General features: G+C 38.4%; 1 protein-coding gene and 1 pseudogene across 2 annotated transcripts in view; one reads left to right on the top strand and one right to left on the bottom strand.

Annotated features, from left to right (window-relative positions):
* The window catches only part of FAM168A (family with sequence similarity 168 member A), a 129605-nt gene that overhangs the window by 53308 nt on the left and 56469 nt on the right, over positions 1–19828 (bottom strand). The window lies entirely within an intron of this gene.
* On the top strand, positions 17632–17961 carry LOC107533667 (cyclin-dependent kinase 2-associated protein 1 pseudogene; annotated as a pseudogene).

The raw sequence follows: 19828 nt of genomic DNA, 5'->3' as shown, positions 1-19828 counted from the left end.
TCTTTACACATGCTGTTCTCTTTGCCTAAAATACCAGCTTTCTCCATCATTCGGGGGTTCTCCCTCATCTCCTCTATCTCTTAGTTTGGATAATTCCTACTTGTCTTTTCACACTCCCAACTGTAAAGCCCATTAGAGCAGAGATTTGTCTTGATCACAGTTTTATTCCTAATACTTAGCACAAAGTCAGGCACACAGTATGTCCTTGGAAAATATTTGCTGAATAAATTGATTGCACATCAGTTTCACAACAACACAATAGCCTGAAATTAGCACGCACCTCTGAAGCAAAGTTATAATTTGTTGAAAATGGATTGCTACAGGTAGACTTGCTATAACATCCCAAGCTATAAGAAACAGTGATCCGGCATTTCTAGAAAGACTATAAATCACCAATTCTCACAGCCCCTCTTTAATGGTTACTTATAAAAGGCTAGATTTGCAATGCAAATATATAAGCTGACTTTATAAGAAGATTTAATATTCTTATATAAGGCCCATGATATAGTATAAAAACACTGGTGCTCCTTTTCCAAAGTACAATTGCCATATTACCTATCACATCTAGTTGCAGAGAGCTAATTGGAAGAGGTCCATGGTTATGGCATATAACAGTTATTTATTTTTGTTTAGAAAAGAAGACTGAGGCACAAAGAAGGAAAGGGACTACCTGGCAATAACTCACCCTGTCCACTCTCATATGCACTCTCACCCACTGCTTCCCAAGCAGCTTCACACCAGGACCCCCATGTTATCTGCAGGCTGTGCATAGAAAACAGGCATTTATCAAGACCAACAAGGCTCAAACACCAGGAAGGAGAGGTAAATTATACATCAGAAATAAAGGCCACTGTTTCCAACCAGGCCTTTGAGGGGAAAAGCTCTGCTAGATGTGCACTGTGAGAAAACTATGATCAAAAGTTAGGTTCAACCTACTGAAGCTTTCTAATGTAAACCTGATACATCAGTTCTATAGAAATAAGGAGAGAGAAAACAAACTTCCACAGGCTCACTTTATCTGTAAAAAAAATCAGTGATTCAAAACACTCTCAACAATGTTTTATCTGTATGTTTTACCTATGCTCATAAAATCTCTGTGAAAACATTGGCAATTTATTCCAGAATAATAATTAGTGCTGCCAGGAGCAGTAGTCCCTCCCTACAATTTATTAGAAAAGTCGCTTCTGCTCTATGGGCGCCACTTCACTCATCAGTTAGAAGCAGAAGCTAAACTAGATATTTAAAGGTTTCATCTTTAGCCCTTTATAGCACATTATAGTATAATAATGATACAGTACCCCTGCAACTTCAGACTCTGATTTTAAAAAAATCATTCATTCAATAAACATTTATATAAGCGAGGCGTTGAAAACACAAATACACTAAATGACAAATTCATGAAAGTGTCACATATACTGCTTTTCCTATTCAGAGCTGTGTTTCTATTAAAAAAACAAAACAAATTTTGCTCCAAAATTCTGTAGGTTTTTTCTTCCCCTAAGTGGGTTGCAGATCTTTTATTATTATGTACAGTACTATATTTAACAACCCCCGCCAAAAAATAAACTCTTCGTATTAAATCACAGCTCACACTTCTTCTGCCTTCTTTAAATCACTCACAGCCTGACCTTACTCATTTAGGACTTTTCCCCCTAGTTACTATATGATGGGAACATCTCTAAGTCTGTACAATGTCTTTTTGTTATACCCAACCAACCATTAGTTCTTTGAGAATAGGCCCAACATCTTATTTCTCTTTGCATCTCCAGTAAGACTTTTTATTATAATTTACTTATAATCCATACCAAGACTAATCCAAAAGAATGTGAAGTGATTCACCTTACTAGGATATAAAAATAAGACAGTTAAAATAAAAGTAAATAAAAACCAGCTGGGACATAGATTCTAAATCAAATGATCAAAATTCACCTCCCAATATCTGCCATTTATGAGCCATGTGAATACTGGCAAGTTATGACCTCTCTAATCAACTTATCATTAAGTAAACACACAAAGCCGAGAAACAGACACTGTTGATTGGATTCAAATCACAGCTCCATCACATATTAACTGTGTGATCTTGGGCACTTTACTTAATTTCTTTGGGTCTTAGTGTCTTCATCTATTCCAAATGGTGATAATACAACTTTTACAGCTGATTTAAATGAAAAAATATATGTAAAGCACTTAGCATAGAGTTGGGCTTATAGTAAGTACTCAATAAAAATTAACTATTCATAGCAAGCATCATCTCCAGGCTGTTTATGAAGATGTGTTATATAAGGGGGGGAAAGGTTCTAAAGTTTAAAGTGCTATGAAATGTTTACAATGCTTATTACTGTTACTCATATCCAAAACTATGAAGTAGATTAATAACAAAGAGGGGAAAACATGTCCAAAGACAGTTGTTTTAAACTATATTTTTCTAAACATAGTTCCTTATAGCTCTCTCTTTTGCATTTCTGGCCCCCTTCCAAATATCTTTAATATTGCAGTAAAGCAGGAGCGAAAATGCAATCTACGCACTTACAGGAAAGGTGAGGCTTAGGGGTTTTCTACCAAGTTGGGACAAAACTGCCATCTCTCCTACTCTGAGCTCTGCAGAATGCCTATGCAGGTTTGAGTACTCGACAGCTGCCAGGAAGGCCGGTTTAAATGGAGGCAGCTGGTCGGGTTTGAGGGGTTATTTTTTCTGGTACTACTAGAACACACTGGTCTCTGGGTCTATGGCTTGCTCTGTAGGATGACAGAAGGTATAGCCAGAACATAAAGGCAGCAAAGGACATAAAAAGGACACAAGAAAAATACTCAAAAAGCCAGTGTAGCATGATCACCAATGAGACCTGTTTCATGAGCATGTGTTGAACAAGCCAGTATGTGTGCAGTCACTATGATACACTCTTTAATGCATTATATAATCTGTGTACATGAAGAATGTCAAAGAAAAGGCTGATCTGTGTCCCATATACAGAGTCCTAAAAGATCAGAACTGGAACAGCCTTCAGAGGTTAATCAATCCAGCATTATTGTTATTATGGATGCAGGAACTAAGGGAGAAAGGCTTATCCACGGTCACACAGACAAGGAGAGGTGTAGAGCTGCGATCAGAACCCAAGTCTAGGCTGATTGTGGACTTTAGTATACAGTATGTAGAAAGAGAACATATAACAAACCTTATTGTTTGTGAACAGATCTCCAGAGATGGATTAAGAATCCCCCAATTTCCTTAGCTAAGTAAATCTCTCCCATCCACCACTGTCTCATCAAATCCTTTTCAAACGCTCATCTCAGGAAAGTGGGAAATTACGAAAATGTCACAGACCTTTGAGGCTGCTCAAGAATAGCCAGAGCTGCATATGGTAAGTTCATCAAAGTGAAATGTCTAAAACAAAGCCCAAATTTGTAAAGGGTAAACAGGCAGAGAGTTCATTACCTAGCTGCTGTCCAGGATTTCCACAACTCATCTTTGAAAAGGGAACCTATCTTCAGTGCTATTAATGGAAATAAAAATTAAATCCTCAAATCTAGAATTCTAGGCTTTTTAAAACCTATCCCCAACCTCTACTCTCCAGCACTCCACTCCAAATTAAACAGGAGCTTGGCTTTTCCACTTTGTTTAAAGAGGAAGAGAAGTGTGTGCTCGCCTTTTCCCACAAACTTTGTGTCATCCCGAGTCAACCCGTCATCAGGAGGTAGAGTCTAATTTTCCTCCCCATGTATCTGAGCTGGACTAGCCCAACCAATAGGAGGCAGTGGAAGTAATGCTGCGTGACTTCCAAAGCTAAGCCCGAAATGGCCATTCATCTTTTGCCTGGTTCTCTTGGATGCTCCCTAAAGAGGAGGATCCTTCATTCTTCCAAGCTTTCAACAAATATTTGTTATGAATTCCTACCGTTAGGCTCTAGACATTGTGTTAGGCACCGAGGATGCCATAATGAACCACTCGGCCACTGCTCCTGTCCTCAGAGTTTATACTCTAGAGGAGGAAAGAGATGAAGGGCAGGTAGGACAGACTAATACATCCTATAATTGCAAAGTGTAAGAGATGCTCATAAAGAAGCAAACGTAGAGATTTGCTCAAGAATGGCAAGACAAGAAAGAACACTTCCAAGGTGGTGACATTTAAACAAGCCATAACAGAGGAGTAATTAACCATGTTGAAACATTTTAGGGAAAAGAATAGCATGGGCAAGGCACTGAAGCAGAAAAGAACTTGATATGCTCTCAGAGGAACAGCCACAATAAATGTGACTGGAACAAGGGGAACAAGGTGAACAGGTGGGGAATGGCACAAACACCAGAGTACAGACTTCTGAAGCAACAGTATTGGTTTAATCATAGGTCAGTGAGTGTAGTATATCAGTAGAATCACCTCTTAAAATTATAATTTAAATATTATTTTTAAACCAGCTTTATATAACTTCAGATATAAAACAAAAGAACTCAAGTAATAAGTGCTGATACTGAATACTGTATAACTAAATGTAGTCACATAGCAAGCACATTATTCAAAAATGGGAATATTTCCAAGACAAAGGAACATATGGTTTGAAGGCCTTTCTGTAACTAACCTCTTTAAAATTCCAGGACAGAGAAAGACAGAATTGACTTTCTCATTGCCTCATTAATGGTGCATTTCACAAATCATACCTGATTTGACCTAGTTTCTTTAGCAGTCATCTCAAAATGTTTCACTGAAACCATAATTTTTAAATAGGGAGAATGATCATGTCTGTCACCAAACGATGCCCTATCTAAAAAGAAACAGCCCCTTTAAAGAATCTGAAACAGCAAAGGGGCTCCTTACATACCCTACCCAAAGGCTTTGTCCTCTTATCAAATGTCAAGCTTGTGACAAAAAGAGATGGGTTTACACAGTATTTCACACTACTATGAAATATCTGTCCCTTCACCCAAAGACAACTGAAATAATCAGCTGGAAAAAAAACATCATAACTACTTATAACAACAAGGTCCTTTGGTCTAGAAGAATGTCTCTTACATTGCTTGAAACTAGTACGTTCCAAGTTATAGGTGAGCTGATAAAATTTTACTATGGTACAGTAGTTTCAAGAAATATAAGTGCTATTATTTTAATAAGAAGATTGATTTTAGTCTTATAATTTGAAAGGTTTGGTGGCTTTTTCTGCTTGTGCAACCTAGCCTATGAATGTTGATTGCACTCAGTGAGAATCATAAAAGAAGGAGCCCTTTGGCCCCCTTTCCAGGACAGTCTGAATAACAGGCACTCTATTTTCTTGTCTATACTGTTGTTTCAACACCTGTGCAACCCTCTAAAGCAACACCTGAGGAACCTTTTTTCCTGCCAAGGGTCATTTGGATATTTATAACATCATTTGAGAGCCATACAAAATTATCAACTTAAAAATTAGCCTGCTATATTTGGTCAAACATTTAATTAACTCACCCCTAATGTGATGGTTGGAACTGTTTCTCTTTGGTGAGGCCTTGGCAGGGCCAGACCAAATAATTTCACGGGCAGTATATGGCGCATGGGCAGGAGGTTCCCCACCCCTGCTCTAAAGGAATTGCCACCCCTACCCACCTTCTGGTCTGGAGAATTTGACCAAGCTAAGGGGCCCTCCCCCCATTTCCTTCCCAACAGAGCCCTGGGATGGCAGGAGACAAAAATAATGCCCTTGTTTTCGCTCATATTTAGTCGTGACATTTTCTCTACTGAATAACAGAACTCTTGTTTTCATCTTCAGAACTAGGAAATTAGTCTTTAACTGGATAAAACAACTACATAGCAACCTCACCAGGAAGAAAAGAAAACCAAGGGAGCTTGCAGCTAATGCCTGTGGACAAGAATGCTTTAATGGTAATAACTGTGGGGAAGGGGATACTTAGTATTTGAAGTAAACTGTTAGACCACTGCCTCATTCTGAAGCCTTCACTCTGGGTTTGAATCTTTAGTTGGCACTTTAGGGCAAAGAATGACTCTCCAGCACTAAACAATGGCATTCCTCACTGAAAATAAAATCCTCATGCACGATGGATGAGAGAGAAATCACTTGCAAAAGTTACCCAAAGGACTATTCGGGGCACAGGAAATTTGAAGACACTAGAGTTCAATAAAGATGTCAGAGGGAATTCTCAAGGAAGATAAAATTGCAGCTGAGAAAGGAAGGCATCCTACTTTGCTAAAGGAGAGAAAAGGAAAAAAAGTAACGAAGCAATAGCTTGCATTCAAGTTCAACTCCCAAACCTAGGTTGTGACTTCCTTCTCTTATGACCAGGGATATTTTGTCAGGGGCCAACCATCGATTTTTAAACTGAAAAAAAATATGGGTCCATGCAATTCCTATAAAAAAAAAATCTATCCTTAGTCCATCAAAAGAAAAGAAAATGGATCTGGCTGCCGAGCTGGCATTTCAGAAACAGTTTTATGGTAATTTATTACCCCAGCATCAGCCTGGGTCATTAGGATTCTTGTTTGCTATACCGGGCACTTCACAGTGTCCCAGATGCAGAGGCTGTAACGACCAATATAAAAAATACAGAGCATACCTCTGTTGGGAGCACTGGGTTTCACTCAAAAGATATCACCAGCAAACACTCCAAGGCAGGGTGGGGCAGAAAGGGTTTTGGTGAAAGAGAGCCAGAGCTGAAGTGTCAGCTCCTCTAGCTATTCATTCTAAAGCTAGGCCCCTAACTCTCTGGCCCTTATTTCCATGTATGGTAATAATCCTTTACTTCATACATATATAGTAAGTACTATAAGGCTTATAATAAAAAAGCAGCAGTCCCCTACCTGACTCCTGATTTCCACTTCCCAAAGGCAATCACTTTAAACGTTTAGCTCTTTCTCTTAGTATTTCTTTCTTTTTTTTTTTAAAGGCTTATACTGGCTTTTTGTCAGTTTTAGTCACTATTTGTCATCTTTCTATTATGAGGATTGTTCTTTTATATCATGATTATCACAACCACCCATACACACACTTCCTTTTCACTAATATAGTCACATCATAATTTTTAGTTAAATTAATATTTTAGGATACACTCATTCCATGGAACATTACTCAGCAATCAAAAGGAATGAACTATTAATGTTCACAACCATTTGGATAGATCTCACAGGCATTATGCTGAATGAAAAAAGGTCACACATACTGTATGATTCCATTTATATATTTATCTTGAAATGATAAATTATACAAATGGAAAACAAGTTAGTGGTTATCAGGAGTTAGGGATGGGGTGTGTATGTTATGACCATGAAGGGATAGCATGAGGGAAATCAAGTATTCTGTATCTGGACTACAGTGGTGGTTACACAAATTTAAACATGTGATAAAAAACACATTGCACCAATGTCATTTTCCTGGTCTTGATACTATACTATAGTTACAAGATCTAACCATTTGGGGAAACTGGACAAAGGATCTATAGGACCTCCGTGTACTAGCTTTGCAACATCCCTGAAATCTATAATTATTTCAAAGTAAAATGTTTTTTTAAATTAATATTCAGAGTTTACATTATTATGATTTTCACAGTTAAGCCGCACAGTATATTATGACGTACTGCCTTTCTTGAACAACTAGAATTCTAGTTTCTCCTAGAATTAACAGTTGCCTCATTTTTAATTTTCCTGGTTTTAATGTCCTTTCCCCCAATTCTTCTCCACATTCTCCAAAATAACGCTAAGGCTCCTTTTAACATGATCACATATGTCAGATAATTTATTGGTTTCATTTTATCTTTTCTTTAAAAACATCTCCCTTGGAGACCTCCGACCTCTTGTTCTAATCTGGTAACTCTCTCTCGTCTTCAGGCCTCCTGCACAGCCATGGTCCTGAATACCTCATTCTGGGATTTCTACTCACTTTTCTCTTCTATATTGGATACTCCTGTTTCCTGGATCCATGCCTTCCTCTTTCTTTCTACCTCATTATGGTACATCAAACTACCAAGTTTCCTGAAATAGCATATACAGGAAATATTTTGAGAGGTCTGAAGATGTCTTTTACCCCCGACATTCATATGTGATTGTTAGTTTTCTTCCACTTCCATCTAGCTTCCAGTGTTGCTTGTGAGGAGTCCAATGCCTTTGCGTGTGGCCTATTAATTCTCTCAGGAAGCTTTTATGATATTCTCATTCTACCCAGTGTTCTGAAATTTCATGATAATATGGTTCTTTCTTTCTTTTTTTTATTGTCCTGAGCACTTGATGGAGTTTTTAACCTAAACATATATGTACATAAATTCTAGGATATTATTTCTTTAATGATTTCCTTCACTCCATAATCCAACATCTATTAGGAGACCCAGAGATCTAAAAAGGAAAAACAAGAGGAACTGAAAAGAAGAAAAATCATCAAAATTCATTAAATCAATTCTCTTAAATTAATCTGAAACTGATCCTCTAATTTGTTTCTTTCTCCTATTTTCTACTTCTTTGTTTTTATTCTTCCTTTATTTCACATATATTTTTAAGTGTCCAAAAGTTCTTTCTTGTTCTCGAATTCCATTTTTTTTATAGGGCCCTATTATTGTTTCACTTAGGCATGATCTTCTCTAATCTGAGGGGTTTTTTTCAAATTTTCTTTTGCTTCCTACATGTCTCTCTTGTGCTATCCCTTCCACCTGCTCTATTTTGGGGGGATGGAATATGTTCTGTTTGTTTTTATTTGTTATTCATATTAGAGGTTTTTCTTCAATATCAAGTGATCTTTGCCTAGCCTTTCACACTTAAGAATAATGTACCCACAGATACACTGTACAAGCGGCACAGCATAACTTCTAGGCTTCGCTGTAACAGGAGAGAATGTCCACCCAGTTTTTATTGGGGAGGCCGTCAAATGTCTGCATCAGTTTCTCAGAGAGGAATCCTCCAATCTCCCACCTGAGAATAAGCCTGACTACCTATGTCTGGAAACTAAGAACTGGATAGAGACCTTCAGTTAATCCCTGTTTTTATAATGTCATCTCTCTGTTACAGCTAAATTTGGTATTCTCTAGTCTAGGGCCTCTCTGGTTTTTGTTTCTTTAGAGAATAAACCTCCAGAGTTCTGCTGAAATAAAGAAAAGATCGGGGGGGGGGGGGGTTGTTAATTATTCCTCTGAATTCCAGATTTCAGCTCCGCCTCTCATCCCAACATTCAAGATGTCAAGAATCTCCAATATCTAGGGCTTTCTAGGTTTCTGTACCACAAAATGGCTTTGTTCGTGGTCACATTCCCTCAGTAGCCTTAGCTGTATGCTTTCCAAAATCCGCTAATTCAGTCATCATTTGTGCCTCTTTTCCATCTTCTCCTACTCTCTTAGCTGTTGTGAGTTAATACTCGTTTTATTCCATTTCCATAGAGTTTTTAAAAGGAGGTAAGATGTACATGTTCAATCCATCTTATTTTTTAAAAGCCCCCTCATGAAGCTCTTGAAAGGACAAAAGACAGAAGGAATAAGAAAAGTTCTTGGAAAACTCATAAAGTAAATGTTCAGTAGCAGTGTTAGTGGTAACAATAGTATGCTATTTTTTACATAGTTACCCCAATATAAAAAACTTTTCTCTTTGGTGCTCCAGGGAAGCACCAAGTTTTACAAATAAAACATCAAAAATAGTTGTAGCATATATATCAAAAGATGAATAACCTTAATATGCTTAGAGCACCAAACCCCCCAAATGTCAAGAGTCAAAGAACTTAGCAGAAAATGTGCAATAAATTATGCAAAATTCACAGAACTACAAATGACCAATAAACATTAAAAAATATTTAACTTCACTAGTAATTAGAGAGATGAAAATTAAAACAATGAATTATTTGTCTCTCATTGGATTGGCAAAAATTGTAGAGAATGATACTATCCAGTGTAGGCAAGGTATGACTATGTTCCCAGTGTAAACCAAAAACCTAAAAATAAAAGGGCTTTCTTGCTCTTTAGTTCTAATTCTAACCCCACTCTTAATTCACTATGTGACTCGGAACAAGTCACCTCCCTTCTCTTGGCCTCAATTTCCTCATCAGTTTTTAAAAAATCAACAAAACAAAAAAATCATTAAGAGTATCTGACTGCCCGGCCGGGCGTGACTCAAAGGTTGGGCGTCGACCTGGGATCCAGGCGATCAGGGTTTGATTCCTGGTCAGGGCACATGCCTGGGTTGTGGGCTTGATCAATGACTCTCTCATCATGGATGTTTCTATCTCCCTCTCCTTCCCTCTGTCTGAAATCAATAAAGATATATTTTTTAAAAAAAACAAAAAGAGTATCTGACTTGCTTATCTTACAGAAGTTTTGTGAAGAAAAAGCAACACTGGCCATGAAAGAACTTTGTAAACTTTACAGGTCAATACACTCCTGCAGCACTTATGAGAAGGAAAATCAGAGTTATCAAAAATTAACTGCTTATTGTTGGCTAAACATGCTATGAAATAAACAGCTACTTTTCCAAAAGAACTGCAGGAAGAGAATTACAGAAGAAATCTAGATCTGGTTTTACCATATAACTTTAAACAAGTCCTTTAATCTCTGTATTTCAGCTTTTGAAGATCTCTAAGGACTCTGCAACTCTGTGACAAAGAGAGAAATGAAATCCTTGAACTGGAACAGCTGGAATTAAAACTTGCCTGAGTCTCTTGCCTGAAAAAGCTAAGTAAAGATCACAGGCCAGCTTTGCAGAGACATCTAGTTTACTGGTCCATAAAACACTTTTTTACTGGCAAACTCTCCTTCTTGGCTTAGACTAAAGAAACAGCAAAAAAGAGATCTTTACTCATTTTTAGTGAGGTAGCTTGTTTTAGAGTCCTTTGTATATTTTGAGCAGAAATCTTTTATCAGATACATGTTTTGGAAAATTTTTCTCCCAGTTTGTGACTTGTCTTTTTATTTTTTGAACAAGTTCTTTTACAGAGTAGTTTTTAAGTTTATAAAGTCTAAATTATTAATTTATTTCTTCATTAAACTCCATGTCCACAACTATTTAAAAAAAAAAAATAGCAAAAAATAGCTCCATCACACCTCCTTAAGGGCCTTTGACAAATGCTCCTCGGTCTCTGTATACAAGACAATGGACCCAGAAATACAAGCTACTGGAAGTTTTGAACCACAACTCAAGTCTTTGTACTCCACTTTCTCTATAGAGAGCAACTTGGAATAACACAACCAGGACTGCAACTTGGAAAGGAAACTCTCAGGGGAAACGACTGCATAGTTCTGTCTGTAGACATGACGGTAGGAGAAAGACCACCAGCAGATCAAGTAATACTGTCTATAAAGGAAATGACAAGAGCTCCCCACTGAAAGAATTAATCACCGAGTATATATTAATAAGCCCGGACCCATCCCCACAGGAACTATCCTACCCTCAGGAGTCTTTTCCTGCAGATATCCTAAGAACAGTCATTGCCACTTACGTATCACTCAGCAAACACAAATACTACGTGCCAGGCACTCCAAGTATAAAAACACTTCCATTTACATTAGCCAGTTCTTTACAAACCAAACCTATTACTGAGGAATTACTACCTCCATTTTACAGATAAATTAAGGTTCAGAGAAATTCAAAGACTTACCCAAAATCATGGATCACTATTATCATCATTCTTATTTATCATTATTCTCATTTTAATGATGAGAAAATTGAAGCTCAGACAAGATAATAACTATTAAGTTATTAAATAGCAGAATGGGGTTTTGCCCAGTTGGATCTGCTCTTAAAGCTCATACTAATTCCACTACATGCCTTTCTTGTGCAATGCTAAACCACAAAATGAAAGTAAGGTTTCAACTCTAATGCGTATGCAGTTAAAAATAAATGACATGTACAGACTCCTTCTTCAGTTCCCTTCAGAAAATGTCATCGTTTCTCAAAAGCAGGATAGCAGCAGTGTTTATTGCCAGGAAAATCAAAGGAGAAGGTAACTATCCTTAGAGTACCAAACTAAGGAAAGGGGACACTGATCCAAGGGCTTCTCACTGTCATGATGGGATCGACACTCCCATGTCGGCCAATCTCAGTGGCCACCCCAGAGGATAATCACAAAATAACCAGCTGATTAATTTGATTAGGAAGTCCTGATTTACTGGCCTCTCCTAATGTTTTTAATGCAAAACCTTTCTTTTAATAATGTTTGTTCCAAGCCATATGCAATATTCTGGCCCTTTAGGCAATGAGAAGGGCATCAGGGTCTCCAAAGTCTGTCTGGCTGATGGCCTGAGAAAGGAACTGACTCTCAAGCCTAAATAATTTATCTAAAAGCTTTGTGCGTGCTGGCCCAGAAGCAACAAACACACAAGCCTCATGAATTTGCTTCCTAATAATAATTAAGTGGATTATTTATTTTCAGACCGTAGAAACGGAAAGCAAACTACAGGAGCAAGAGAAGAGAAGCTTATGTTGCAGGGAATGCATCAGAACTCTTCTGTGAGCTGCTAGTGTGGGATTAAAAAAAAGAAAGAAAAAAATACATATAGTAATACCCTGCTGCTATATAGCAACTGTTCCCAAATGGGGTTTCTGAAACTCAGGCTCAAACTGGCTTATTTTAAATGGCAATTATTAGCAAAAACTATCATTGCAAGTGCTACTATTTTGCTCTGCTGTTACTTAACCAGACCCAAATGGCCAGAAGCAGAAATCAAGTCTACAGATTTCTACTGCCATCAGCTAACAAAAAAACTCTGCTTGCCCTCACAAGCTGGGAGAAAGGAAGAGGGTGTTGCCCTGTTCAAATTTTAGAACAGCCACCCACGCTGGGTGGCTCATTTGGTTGGAGCGTCATTCCGTACACCAAAAGGCTGTGGGTTTGATTCCCGGTCAGGGCACATACCATAGGTTGTGGGTTTGATCCCTGGTTGGGGCATACACAGTAGGCAACTGATAAATGTTTCTCCCCCCCCCCCCCTTTCTCTCTCTCTAAAAATCAATAAAAACATATCCTCGAGTGAGGATTAAAAAAAAATTTAGAACAGCCAAACCTAGGCTAGCTTTGCCACTTACTAGCTGCATAACTTGGTCAAGTCCTTCAACCTTTCTGGGCCTCAGTTCCTCTATCTGTAAAATGGGGATAATACAATGGACTGTAGGGAGGAAATGAACTAAATTGCACAAGAGATACTAGTATAAGAAAATGAACTAAATTTCTGAGGAATATACTTATATGCAAAGGACCTACCTTAAATTTCATATTATCATATCTTAGGGAAGGGGATATTTTAATTTCACATGAATATTAACAGGAGAATGTTCTCACTGTCCTCACTCTAGCATCTAATGCAAGCTATGCACAAGAAAGGCACAAGACAAATGGCAGTCAATAAGGTTTTAACTGCTAGGGAGAACGCCTGGCCCCAATCCTTCAACGATAGTGAGACTTAAGCCAACCCACAGAAACATCTAAATTTCCCAAACTTACAGAGACTTTTCTTCATTCAAACAATATTAACTGAGCAACTTTTTAATGCCAGGGCCCTTTGGGGACAATGCAGATACAGAAATATGACACTATTTCAGCCACTTCTGAGCTCACAGTGCAATGAGGAAGACAAATAGCAAAACAAATTATTATAATATATAAATTATTAAATTTTGCCTTAAAGCTCCAAACCAATTCTTCATTGCCCTGCTCTGTGATACTGGACTGGAATCTGCAGACTACATTTCTCGTTTCCCAACTGGTTCATGTCAGGTTCTGCCAATAGAGGGTGCTGGAATGAGACTACAAGGCTGAGTCTTTCCAGTGTTTGGTTTCTCTATGAGGCAGCAAGTAGATCAGTGAGCTGGAAGGCAGGGTAGATTTCAACACAGTGGCTCTCCAGGTTCTAAGGTGAGTGCCTTCCAGGCAGTTTCTCCACCACCACCACAAGCCGCACATTCCTAGGACAGCCACACACTCTCCTCAAAAGTCTGAATCTCAGTACTGTGGAGCTCTCTCTTCTCTTAAGCTTCTAACTTCTTCCTTTGTTCGCTTTTCCCTCAGCCCTAGGGATAGATGGTAGATTTTCTGCAGTTACCACCCTATTATACCTTAGAGTTATCTTTTTAGTAGTTAACCATTTTTTACCTAGTTAACAATTCTTTATATTAAATCTTACCTGTTCAAATTATTAGTGTACCCTCTATTGCTTCAACTGGACCCTAACTACTATAAGTAGGATAAATGCTATGGTACAGGTCATGGAGTGCAGCCTCCATATCTTACAGATAAGAAAACTGGCATTTCAAATATTGGAAGTGATCTGCTGAAGGTCGCAGAGTGGAAGAACTAAAGCTAAAACTCCTGTATCCTGACTCTCAATAAACATGTACCAAACACTTATTCTGGGTCCAGGCTCTACGTTGGCAGCTGAAAAAATACAAGAGAAAAATAAACTATACCAAATCCCTGCCCTCAGGGGGTCCAATATCTAGTAGGGGATACAGACACTGAAAAATAAAAATAAAGAGAGAGAGAGAGAGAGAGAGAGAGAGAGAGAGAGAGAGAGAGAGAGAGAGAGTGTGTGTGTGTGTGTGTGTGTGTTAATTCTAGGACAGGGTGACAAGCACTAAAACAAAAAGAAAAGGAATTACTAGCTCTGGGACCGTAAGAGAAGGCTTCCTAGAGGGCTTCATTTCACTACACTTTATTCCCTAAACTGAAGGACTCTGGAGCTGAATAGAAGGTTAAACAACTTCAAAATAAACCTATAACCAGGGCTTAAGAAATACAAGTAACCAAACGGTAAACCTCCATTCTGGGCATAATAAAAAATATCGTTAATGGTGAATCCTTCTAGAATAGGAAGCAGTACAGAAACAAATTGTGAATGAACACTTGTCAGTGTTAACTTAGGAGAGAGCTGCACTGGCTTACAAAGGGCAATAGGAGTTTGAAGACAGGTATCAGGAATCAGCCTGGAAAGCTTTTTAGAGGAGAGTGTAATTATACTAACTAAGCTCTGAAGAAAGGCTTGCAAGGCTCAAGAGGAGGTGCGGCCTGTTTCAGAGAACACCTGCATGTAAGGAAGAATACTCCCGTGGTGAGCAGAGGCTGGCACAGCATAATAGGAAGAGGCCTTGAGAGCCCTAGACCAGAGAGGAAGCCTAGTTTACCTGACTCTCTGGTTCTAGCTGAATCAAGCTTCCCACTGCTTTCCTTAAACAACAAGTTCTTTCACATTTCTGAGATTTTTCACATACTGTTCCCTGTGCCTATGAATGCCCTTCATTCCCTTTGTCTAAAGAACTGACACATCCTGCAAGGTACAAATCAATCATCATCTTCACTATAAAGTCTTCTCCAATCACTCCCCAATCTTTGATCTGGGAAGAATTAATCATCCCCTGTTCAGTGCTCTTTGTATATCTCTCAATTATAGCACTTTCTTGCAATATAATGTAATTGTATGTTCCTTCCCAAACAGACCATGAGATTTTAAGCAGGATAGTCCCCAGGATCTATTATTGTTCCTAGTATACATCAGGAGCTCAATAATGTACACAAAATTATTCTACTGAATTGTCTAGACAAATTCAGCCTTTAGGCCTAAGAATGAATGGCTCTTAAAGCCCTAATATTCCCTGATTCATGATGAATCCCTCCTGGGGTCCAGAATATTAGGCTGTCTAGAAACTAAGTATTTCTACTGGAGAGCTTAAATATTTCCTTGTGCCAAACTAGCAATGCAACTGTGTAACGTTAGTACTTCCACTAAAGGAATTAAAGTTTGTTGCAAGTCCAAACACAACAGTTCTTTATCTTCCTCCTTTACATAAATTGGAAAAATAGCCTGAAACCTTCCCAGAGAAAAGGACTTGGCTGTTTACTAACAGTTCAAACTACTGCTGTCTAATATCCATGTGGCTGGAATATCTTCTCTTTTGGCAGCTCAATCAGATTTAGGGAGGAAGTATCATGCACTGCAACTAGAGGGCAGGACTTGGAGTCAAAAGAAGTGAATGAGTCCCAGCTCTGGCACTCTTTATTTTACCAGGTGACCTTGAACAAGTCACTTAATCTCTCTGAGCTTCAATTTTCCCACGTAGGAAATAGGAAAAATATCACCTGTCCTACTGTGCTACTACCATAAGGATCAAATGAGGACTATTCCTTATTGCACTGAACTCTAATCTTATGAGTCTGACCTTCTCTGAAGAAGGCCACATATCAAGGGACAGAACAGAGAAGGGACAGAGCACTAAGGTTTGAGTCAGACAACCTGAGATTAGGCCCAGCTCTACCACTCAATTATGTGATGGGGAAAAGTCGTTTTATCATTCTGACCCTCAAATTGCCCTATCTATAAAACAGGAATAATCTTACCTGCCCTACTACCTTGTAGAATTACTATGAAGTTTAAAATTAAAAGGAGGTGATATGGATGAAAGCAATTTACTTGACAAGCCCGAAGTTTTATAGAATTCAGCAATCCGATAACCTTGTCTTTCTGGAACAGAACTAGGAAGTAAGCAAAAAAGGCCTCTTCAAAGCCAAAATAACTGTCTTTAATTCTTTGTACTTTACTAGTTGAGTCCCCAGGGCCTCACTCTTCTGTTAAATACACATCTAATAAACTCAGTAATTTGGGAGCACCCATATACAGTAGGTGAGAAGTGACAAAGCAACAAAGGAGAACAATACTGTCTATTGTGTTTCACAATCAGCAGGAGAAGATGCAAAACAATAATTCCAAAACAACTACAAGAACGTAAAAAGCATAGTACTCATCAAAAAGGTGGTCCTTAGCTTTTGTTTTTGCTTTAAAGTACAGCATCACAGTAGTTAATGTAGGATACAATAGCTCCCGTGGGCATCGATGCAACACAAAAAGGCAGGATAACTGATGTTCAAAATAATGAACTTGAATCCTAAGAAAGATTAAATAATATTTTGTCTCTTCTGTAAAGGAGGGTATATAATGTATTTTAGACCCTACTTTTGAATTTTTTATAAGGCATAAAACCATAAAAACAAAGAGAAATGGAGAAGAGCAATAGGCACAAAATATTGAAAGCTAGAAAGCAAATGAATGAGCAGTAATTGACTTATCATATCCAAGAAAGAGGACTACTAAGCCAGCAGTAAAAAAAATTAAAAAGTAACAATTTAACCTATGAAACCCCCACAAAATTCAGAAACTGGAAGCTCCATGTTCAGGTTTTCTTTTCCTTCTGTTAAGGATAAAATAGAATGTCTCTAGACAAAGGGAATAGCAGGCACAGCTGAAGGCAGGGTTACTGTACTGAGAATAAGAGTCTAAGTGACCTGAATATTGAGCCCCCCCCCCCACCGGAAGTCTTTTCTCTTTCTCTCTCCCCTCTCTCCCTCCTTCCCTCTCAGTCTCCCTCCCTCCCTCTCTCTAAGCAAGTCCTCCCGTGAGGATTAAAAAAAAAAAGATTAGATGGACCTATGCCAAATCTCTAATTGTTCATTTTACTGATGGGTATTGACTTAATCAGGGATAAGAGGTATAATAAAATATAATTTGCAAAGTCTAGCAAGGTGCTGTATTGTTTCTGCATTTATTTTTCTAATTTTAAAGATATCTGTTGTAGGGTGCGACCAGAGCCGCCATCAACAAAAAGTGAGGCAGGAGCTGGGCAGCTCATGGACTGGTGGTCAGAGGCCAGCCAGCCCACACCACACACACACACACACACACACACACACACCCCACCCCCCCGCCACTAGGATGTCTTACAAACCAAACTGGACGACACACATGCCTGCCTGCCTCAATGCAACCTGGAGCACCCACCTGCCCTCCACCTATAGCAACGCCCTCGCAGTACCGGCAGCTGCTGAGTGATCATGAGCCACCATCTGTAAGCTACACCAAGGAAACTGGGAACAGCCCAGAGCAAATATACAGAGTCCCTGGCCTTCATTGAAGAGTTGGGGCAAGAAATTAGACCCACCTACATGGGAAGCAAGAGTGGAATGACTAAAACAAGGCATCATCCATGCTAGAGGACTGGTTCGGGAGTGCTTGGCTGAAACAGAACGGAATGCCAGATCCTAGCTGCCTTGTTAGCGTGGAAGGTTTTCTACCTTCCAAGAAGTCACAGTTCATCTGAAACTTGTTTTCAAAATGGTGACTGTTTGGTTTCTCCTCCCTGTGCCCCTCTCATGGTTCATTAGATTCTGAACCTATAGTCTAAGACAGAGAAAAGATTTTGAAGTTGATTAGGATTTATATTTTTAAATAGTTAGGAACTACCCAGGTGTTTTTTTAAGCATTGATTCAAAAGATGTAAGAGTTCCCTATCGCACAGCAAACAGTAATTTGCCCCCAAGATACAGTGTTTCTCTTTTGAATACATTTATGTTACTCAAATTGTTCTTTGTTTCTCTTCTTAAGCTAATACAACTCTTAAGGGTTATGTTTTTACTGTATACTGACAGTACGCTTTACTTAATAGCCTGTCCCTGGTCCCTGTTGGCCAAACAGTATAGATTCTGCTTAATGTAACTTCTTTTTTTGCTTAAGCACTTGCATGACTATTAATGCTTTGAAGTCAATTTTTTAAATACACAAGTTATAAATACAGAAGAAAGAGCAACTTACCAAACCTCCTTTAACAAGGACCCCTGAAATTTTTTCTAAAACTGTAGAATTCAGTTCTAACTTTCCTGTAAGTTGATCCAAACATCTGGAAAAAAATGACTAATACTGTTTGCATCTTTGTATGTATTTATTACTTGATGTAATAAAGCTTATTTTTATTAACAAAAACAAAAAAAATAAAGATATTTGTTGTTAATGGATCTACATATGGATGGACTGAGTATCCTAATGAAGTACTAAAATAAAACAGCCAATGTATCATAAACAAAAGCATTAAGAGACATCATTCTATCTACTAAGCACTTAGGCTATAACATGTAGTTTAGAGCTTTGTATGTACAAAATTCTAGATGAACCTAGAGGAGAAAAGTATGTTACCTCATGGCACCTCACCTGCAGAAGCCAGGGAGACTTCACAGAAAACATGGTACTTAAATTTTTAAAGAAAAGAGAAGTTTATCAAGTAAAACAGGAATAGGAAAGGGGGTAAGTACAGCATAACAGAAAGACAAACATGGGCCAGAACATTATATTAGGGTGGAGCAGGTGAGAAGCTACAAATAATGCAGTGTCAGGAGCACAGGCGAGAACAGTGGGAGATGAGGCTGAAAAGGGTAGGCAGAAATCAGATCAAAGAAGACTTTATATGCCATAGAAGAAATATGGACTCTAATCTGAAGGCAACTGGAAGTCAATGAAGAGTTTTAAGAGCAAATTAAGATGATCACATTTGAATCTTGGAAAAGATCATTCTGCGGATGACATAACAGATTTGGGAAGGGGGAGAGGCTGGTGGATATAGCCTTTAAGCAATTTGCTATTCCTAAAAGGCAGTTCTCATGCTTACAAATCCTAGGTTCTGCTCTCAGTTAACTGTGAAGTAGATTATTCCACCTCTAAGAGACCAGTAGCTAACCACAGACACTGTAATGGTTCCCCTGAGGACACCAGTATTCCGAGGCCTCCACCACTAGGTTCTTCCTTTTTCCCTCCTAAAGTCTTCTTTGAAAGAACAAAGATTGTGTTCTGTTACTTTATCAGAGTATATCTCTCAGCCTGGTTTCAAGAAAGATATGCATCTACCCCAAGCCCTTCACCCTCCTAATTCCCAATGACAGTGGCAAATTCCAGCCATTTCTCAGAGTGAAACACTTAAACACACACCCATGAAATCACCTGTATACATGTCTGATTTCCTCATGTATACACTCCTTAAAGAGATAGAAGATGGAAAGGAATATTTCATGAACAACAACTTTACGCTTGATTCTTTCCCACATAATTTCTCATTTAATCCTCACAAGGTAGATATTTATATACC

Source organism: Miniopterus natalensis, chromosome 11 (genome assembly GCF_054644295.1).
Source record: "Miniopterus natalensis isolate mMinNat1 chromosome 11, mMinNat1.hap1, whole genome shotgun sequence".
NCBI classification, from domain to species: domain Eukaryota; kingdom Metazoa; phylum Chordata; class Mammalia; order Chiroptera; family Miniopteridae; genus Miniopterus; species Miniopterus natalensis.
This window is presented reverse-complemented; position numbering and strand designations above follow the sequence as displayed.